Here is a 7313-nt window from a genome sequence, read left to right as displayed (position 1 = left end):
AGAACAATCCAGCAAGAGGAAATAATGATAGTCAACACAGGCTCCAAACATAGGTACAACTTTCATAAGACAAACTCTTTGTGACATTAAGTCACACATAGTTCCCAATACAATAATACTGAGAAACTTTAACACCCCTATCTTCTAGACCTAAGGTCAGCAAAGAGGCCTCAGACCTAAAGAGCACCATAAACCAAATGGACTTATTAGACACATACAGAATCTTCCACCCAACTATAGCAGAGTTCACATATTTCTCAGCTGCTCATAGAACCGTCTCCAAAATAGAACACATTATAGGCCACAAAGTGAGCACTAGCAAATTCAAAAAATGTGACATATTTCCCTGTATCTTTTCAAATCACAATGGAATGACACTAGAAATCAACTATAAGAAGACCTAGAGTAACCACATAAACATATAAAGACTGAATACCACTCTGCTAAATGAGGAATGGGTCAAAGAAGAAGTAAGAAATGAAATTTAAAAAATTCCTAGAAACAAACAAAAAATAGAGACACAGTATATCAAAACCTCTGGGACACCTTGAAGATAGTATTAAGGTAGTAATAATTAGTATTAAGGAAAATTCATAGCACTGAGTTCTCACATAAGAAGAGCAGGTAATCACCAAATAGATAACCTAATGACACCCCTCAAAGCCCTTAAAAACAAGAATCTAACCACAAAGCCAGTACAGGGCAGAAAATTATTAAAATCAGAGCAGAAATCAATGAAGTAGAGAATATATTCACTATACAAATATCATGAGTATTTCTGAAACACAACATATTTGTAGTTATTTCTCCTCCTTCACAAGAAAGGAGAAACTAGGAATAAAATTTTTCTCCCCTGGATTTTAAAGTGAGTCTGTGACATCTTTTGTTTCCCAGTTCATCATATTTTAACTTTTTTACATCAAGATATATGTGGCCTTGATAATAGATTTACTCTAGGACTAGCATTTGTGAACCTTAGTTGAAGGTTGCTATTTTCCAGCTATGAATTGAATTTTATTAACAATAGTTACTTAATCATGCTAAATGACCTGGCCACACTTTACAACACTGAAACGGAGGAATGGTGAAGCCTTTCGTTGGAAGGCTGGTACTTTAAAAGTCAAAAGACCTACTGTAGCAATAACAAACACATTTCTAATAATTGGATCATATATTTGAGAATGTATCCACATTCCTTCAGTATCCTTTAGAAGCTTACAGCATACGAACACAGACAGAACCATGAAAAAGTCCAAAATATTCCATGAAATTATTTTCTTAAGGTGGTGATGTATAAGGATACCCCAAATGTGGGTTCGACTCTGTGAAATAGCCTCTTGAAAAGCAGAAATCTTTAACTCAATATACACACATGGTAGTGAAGTCAACTGCCATGAGTTCTGTGATTCCATGCCAAACCTAGATGCTGAAGTGATAATGGCATTTAGAAAGCTAAGTACTTTCCTTTTTTTTTCTGAGTTCTTGCCCATGCTTGTTTCAAGTCTCTGCTTGAAAAAATAAAATGTGTGGGGTAGGGATTGGGTAGTGCGATGTGTGCATGCATGTCTACACAAGTTTTTTTTTTTAATCCCATTATGATGTATTAATAAAGTGCACCAATAAAAAATTTAAAAAAAGAAAAAAGAAAATGTGTTCTTTAGGTCAAGGGAATGGGCAAAAACTGAGTAAACAGATCTGGGTACTTTACCTCCAACCATGTAACCATGTGCCTGCAACTTGGAGCAGTCAGAGGCTGATAGGAATCAAAAGTCTTAGTGCTTCACAGGAGTCACGTTTTTTCTAAAATTTCTACACGAAGATGTAATTTTCTTCGATTTTTAATATAGAAAGTACAAAAAACATCCAATTCAACCCCTTCTTTAATACTTTGACAGACTGTGGCTTAAGTAAGTAAAATGGCAAAGAAGTAAAATGTAGCCCACACAGCTAAACCTAGAGACATTTGAGGCCAAATATTCAGAGGACAGTCACTAGTCCTCTAGCCCAGGAGACCACCAAGGGTTAAACTTATTATATTAAACTTATACCCTGAAGCCAGGAGTAGTGCCGCATGCCTGTAATCCCTTCACTTAGGAGGCCAAGACAGGAAGGATTGCAGGTTCAAGGACAGCCTCAGCAAGTAGTGAGACTCATCAAATTAGCAGGACCCTGTTTCCAAATAAGAAATAAATACCAGGCTGGGGGTGTAGCACCAAGGTAGAATACCTCTGGGTTCAATCCCTAGTACCACAAAAAAAGAAAAGAAAAAAAAAACTCCTCTTTATTTCAAAATCCTGTATGCATTATGTAATAATTTCTCACATTTTCCCAGCTTATATATAACTGTCATTTATTTATTTATTTTGTACTAGAGATTGGACTCAGGGGTGTTCTATCTCTGAACTGTACACCTAGTCCCTTTTTACTTTATTACTTTACTTTGTTTTATTTTATTTTGAAATGAGGTCTCACTAGATTACTGAGGTTGGCCTCGAACTCAAGATCCTTGTGTCTCAGCCTCCCAAGTACTGGGATTATTTACTGGCATGCATCACTACACCCAAATTATTATTTTAAAAATTTGTTTTCTAGTACTCACTGTAATTCTGATATTATAAGTTGAAAACAACATGATCTCTGTCCTCATAGAGTTTAAAATATTATTTCAATTTATAATAAGCATTATGATAAAAAAAGAACAGTGTGTGATGATAAAAAATGAGACACTAGTAATTTATTTTAGATTTGATGGTCAGAAAGGGCTCCTTACATAAGAAAAATTTGAGCTCAAGTTGAAAATATAAATCAGGGTCACTGGGATGGGGAACGGTGGACTTGGACGTGGGAAATATTGGTAAAGGAAGCAGAATATGCAGAATATGCAGAGGTCTTGTTACATTTAAGGCACTAACTAGAGGGTGATACAAGTGCAGAAGGGAGAGTCAAGAGTGATGAGTTGAAATTGGAGATGTAGTCAGGGTCTGGATGGCATAAAGACCTAGGGGGATACTAAGGGGATTTCTCAGCTGGGATGTTAACACAATACAATTTTCAATGCTAAAATAATTTGCATTTCTAATCGGCATTTTATAATCACTAAAGTTAACACGCAGAATGAATATGTAACAGCAAAATTCTTATACTGTCTTGTGCTAGATACTGTATAACGTTCACAATTATGGAGGCTCAGTAGCAACAGCAGAAGAACAGACAGTTGCCGGATGTGGTGGCGCACGCTTGTAATCCCCGCGCTTGGGGGGAGGCGGAGACAGGAGGATCTTGCAGGTTCAAACCCAGCCGTGCTGGCTTAAGAGACCCTGTTTCCCAAAATAAAATAGGTTGGGAGTGTAGCCCGGAGGTAGAAGGGCTTCCAGCAACCCCAGTACCACCAAAAAAAAAAAAAAAAAAAAAAAGTTGCTGAGTTTTTGTGGAGGAAACTATTTTCTGACTTCCAATTTTGTACTTTTCTTCACTTGATCCACACACAAGCTCCTTTCCTAACAATTAAACTTTGCTTTACTCACCTGACTTTCTATTTACTCTTTCATCTTCTGATATTCTTTTTTTTGAAGGATTTTTGTTTGTTTAATACATTTGAAAAGAATGCATATACAAAGATTCAAGACATGAGAAAGCATTGGTTCAACACTAATGAATCTACAAGAATTAGGATTTGAGGAAGGTGGAAAAGATTACCTACACATTTTTAAAAACTGGAACCTGCAACCAAAATAAGCTGGAAAAAAAAAATCCTATTAACACTTGTGAAGAGTCTTTGTAAGACTCTTTCCATGGTTTTCACTAAATGAGAGTCTCAACAAGCTAGGAGGCCTTATATGCAAAATAGAAATAAGGAGATTCCCCTGGCTGTTCCTGTGCTAGTAAGTGCTCTCCCCACCCCACCCACCCCCAGCATCATCCCACAGGCATCTGTCTTCTAGCACCACCCCTCATAGTCCTCTAGGGTCCAGGTCTTCGGCTGGGTTCTAGGAACATCACACATTACTGAGTGGCAAATCTATGCTAAACATAGAAGACAATGACTGACAGGGAAAGAAACTTTTTTAATTACAAACTCAATCCATTTGGTGTATTTCAAAAGGTGCAATACTTTTCTTCATTTAATCAGTGAAGGAAGTTGGTAATTAACTCCCACCCACCAAAAAAAAATCATCAAATGGCAAACAAATTTCCTGAAAGTCACAATCACATAGAGTGCATCCTAGAAAAGAGGAGGGGCGAGACAGCTTCCACTCACTTTCATGAGTTTCATCAAATATTGGATCTATGCAAGGGTGGAGAGAAAAGGCAACTTTCAAAAAGGAGTATATTATTAAATGAGGCATTTACTATACTCCTTCCTAAGAGCACCAGGTGGGGAACACATTTTCTAAACTAGATCTAGGAGGTGGAATGTGGAATCAATCTGTCCTCCTCACCTACAGGCTATCCACTGGTTAATGAATTAAAAAAACAAGACTAAAAAACAAACCCCACACACACTCCCCCCCAAAAAAAAAATTAAAGAAGAAAAAAAATAAAACTCTAAGATGTCCCAGATTACTCTCCAGAATGGAACCATGAAGTGGCTTCAACAATTCAAATTAGTCCGTTACAGAGTCATCACAAGCATGCCTTGCTCTTGAACAGAAAAGTTTTTTTGAGACAACCAAACAAAAACTAGTACTGATCACTTTCCTGACAATACACAATTACTCAAAATTAACTAGTACTGGGAGGGGGAAAGGAGGCCATACCTATGGGCCTTGTCTCACACGAGTGCATGTGGGTAGGTGCAGGGCATTTGTCATTATTGCAGAAATGAATTTTAATCTTTAATCTTTAGTTTGATTTAAACATTGCTTTTAGTATGATGCCGACACCAGCTGTGCAGACAGGGCTCTGGAGGTGTTCATAGCAGCACACACCTGCGGCTCTTTGGTTCTGAAGGCTCCAGGGCAGCCAATATTGCTTCGTCAAACACATTCTTTAGGCCTTTCTGTGTGAGTGCAGAACACTCCACATACTTGACAGCCTTCAGATCGCGGGCTAGCTTTTCAGCAGTCTCTGGAGTAATAGGCTTCTGTTTGTTCTTGGCAAGTTTCTCAATAGTAGAGGGGTCATCTCTGAGATCAATCTGGGTCCCAACAAGCAAGAAAGGAGTCTTTGGACAGTGGTGAGTTATTTCAGGCACCCACTCTTCTTTCACATTTTCAAATGAGGAAGAAGAGACCACTGAAAAAACAGACTAGAAATACATCTGTTTGTGGATAACTCAGCGGTCGTAATCTGTCATAATCCTCTTGACCTGCAGTATCAAAAAGTCCAAGAGTATATGGCTCTCCACCAATCATAACTGTAACTGCATAGTTATCAAAAACAGTTGGTACATACTCAGATGGAAATTTGTTTATTGTGTAGGATATCAGGAGGCATGTTTTACCAACAGCACCATCACCCACAACAACGCACTTAATTGTGTGCATCGCGGAAATAGTTTTGTATCCACTTTAAATATTTCAAATTTGATGCTGACCTCAGCTTCTCCGCCGGGGCGTTGGCAGCACTGCGCGGGGTCTCCTCGGCCGCCGGACAGGGGCACGCACCTGACCTCTTTCATCTTCTGATATTCTTATAACACTAGTAAATTTGATAGTGTTTAGCATACAGTAGAGCTAACATGTTTATGCTTATTAAAGGAATAAATAGATTAATGAATATTATTAATAAGAACTTAAATTTTGCCATTAACAGAAAATATCTGTCATTGGGTTGCCTTGTGCTAAGGAAATAAACTAAATACAATAACTTAATTATTCTTATTTGATGCCTCTGATTAACCAGATGCCTTGATCCAAGTTTTTATAGCTTTGTCATTCATTCTGCAATATCGTTCATAGCCCTTATCCAATTGAAACTACTGATGCTTAGAAACTGGGTGTGTAAAACTTTAAAATCAAACATGATATGCTGCAATATGGCTACACATTGAATCCTCTCTCTGTGCTTTTAAAGAGTACTTGTGGAGTTGGATTTCTCCTTTGAGATTTTGATTTGACTTATGACCTCTTTGACTCTTTGTCTAATTTATTTTTCTGGAATGAAAGAGCTGTCAAATAGTCATACCATTAAAAGTGTCATGCAACCCAGCCAAAACAGTCTCCTGCTGTCTTTGGGTACTTAAAATTGATTAATATTCATTTTTATGTTCTCCTGAGGTCATTTATAATGTTATGTGTTTGTGGTCTCCCTGTCGGGATTCGTTTGACCTTGAGATCACACACATTATCAGAAGTGAAGACATCCAAAACACTTAACAAAGGAAAGAAAAAGAAAGAAAGAAAGAAAGAAAGAAAGAAAGAAAGAAAGAAAGAAAGAAAGAAAGAGAAGGAAACTTAAGACATTGAAAGGTACTATCTTTACTTTCCTAAATGTTTCAATTTTCTACAGAAAATTGAAAATCTATCACAAACTAATATTTTTTCTAAAGGTCAGAATTAATGCCTATTTATTTACTAGGCAGAAAAAAACTCAATAAAACAATAAATAAGTACAGTTCACTATCTGCTGCCTCCTTTCTACTTTCTCAGCATTACCTAGTGCTTGCCTTCCCAAAAGAAAACCTGTGTCCTCTATCTAAATCTTTTTGGACCGTACTCCATTTTCACTATAGAAAATGGTTTGGATCAACAAATTAATTAAGGTTTTACTTATATTGGCCTAAAGAATAATACTCTAGCCGGGCGTGGTGGCGCACACTTGTAATCCCCGTGCTTGGGAGGCAGAGACAGGAGGATCGGGCTGGTTCGGAGCCAGCCGAGTGCGCAGGCTTAGGAGACCCTGTTTCCAAATAAAAATGTAAAAATAGGTCTGGGAGTGTAGCCCTGAGGTAGAAGGGCTTCCAGGAACCCCAGTACCACCGAGGAGCAGGAGGAGGAGGAGGAGGAGGAGGAGGAGGAGGAGGAGGAGGAGGAGGAGGAGGAGGAGACGACTCTAGGAATATTTATATACCCTAAGGAACTTAGTAAGAACTAGAAGTTACCAAGGAAGACCCTAAGGAATACGAAAATGGGATTTGTAGAGGACTTATTGTGGGTCTGAGTAAGCCTAGCAAACCACATAAACGTATTCTAAACCTATTCTACTATGCCAGCCTCTAGGAGGATTGAAACATATTGTCTCTTTCTTGCAGCATAATCATGTTTAGAGTTGGGAAAGTGTGATATTTGTAATCAGATAGGTTTATAACCAAGTTCTAAAGAGCTGGCTCAGTCTTCAAAGTTTGTGTGTGCACGTAGGCTTTATTTAACATT

General features: G+C 37.9%; 1 pseudogene across 1 annotated transcript; it reads right to left on the bottom strand.

Annotated features, from left to right (window-relative positions):
• Positions 1–4842: 4842 nt before the first annotated feature.
• Positions 4843–5486, bottom strand: LOC308262919 (cell division control protein 42 homolog; annotated as a pseudogene). Its single transcript has one exon. The product of its transcript is annotated as a cell division control protein 42 homolog (transcript).
• Positions 5487–7313: the final 1827 nt, after the last annotated feature.

This window comes from Muscardinus avellanarius (genome assembly GCF_963383645.1).
Source record: "Muscardinus avellanarius genome assembly, chromosome: 5".
In the NCBI taxonomy this organism is placed as follows: domain Eukaryota; kingdom Metazoa; phylum Chordata; class Mammalia; order Rodentia; family Gliridae; genus Muscardinus; species Muscardinus avellanarius.
The sequence above is the reverse complement of the archived record's forward strand: the minus strand, read 5'-3'. Positions and strand labels throughout refer to the sequence as shown.